Below are 416 nucleotides of genomic sequence, written 5' to 3'. Positions count from 1 at the left end.
ACTGATTCAGCAAGGATCTATACTTTGTACATGCTAAAAAGATCGGGATAGATTGGAACCTGAAAGGACGATTCAGATCCGTAGTACACCTGCCTTCTGATGACCTTAGGCAAGTGCTCGGTGACGACCGCCGTCATGGTGGCGATACGAGTAGGAGCAGCCGCACCGAAGCCATCAACACCACTCGTCCGCATTCCCCCAATGTCAGCGCCACGCGAGGGAATTTGGAGGCTATGTAGGGATTTGGGGGAAATGGGGAAACTGTGGAGATAAGCTAACGGTCGGGAACTACTAATGGAACTATATATATGTTGTATACGACACACTGTTTGTACATGTCATTTGTGTTAGGTATTACAACGTCACACACGATTTCTGCACCAAAGCGTGTGAGAAGACAACGTAGGTTAGACACG

This window comes from Triticum dicoccoides, chromosome 2A (assembly GCF_002162155.2).
Source record: "Triticum dicoccoides isolate Atlit2015 ecotype Zavitan chromosome 2A, WEW_v2.0, whole genome shotgun sequence".
In the NCBI taxonomy this organism is placed as follows: domain Eukaryota; kingdom Viridiplantae; phylum Streptophyta; class Magnoliopsida; order Poales; family Poaceae; genus Triticum; species Triticum dicoccoides.
The sequence above is the reverse complement of the archived record's forward strand: the minus strand, read 5'-3'. Positions refer to the sequence as shown.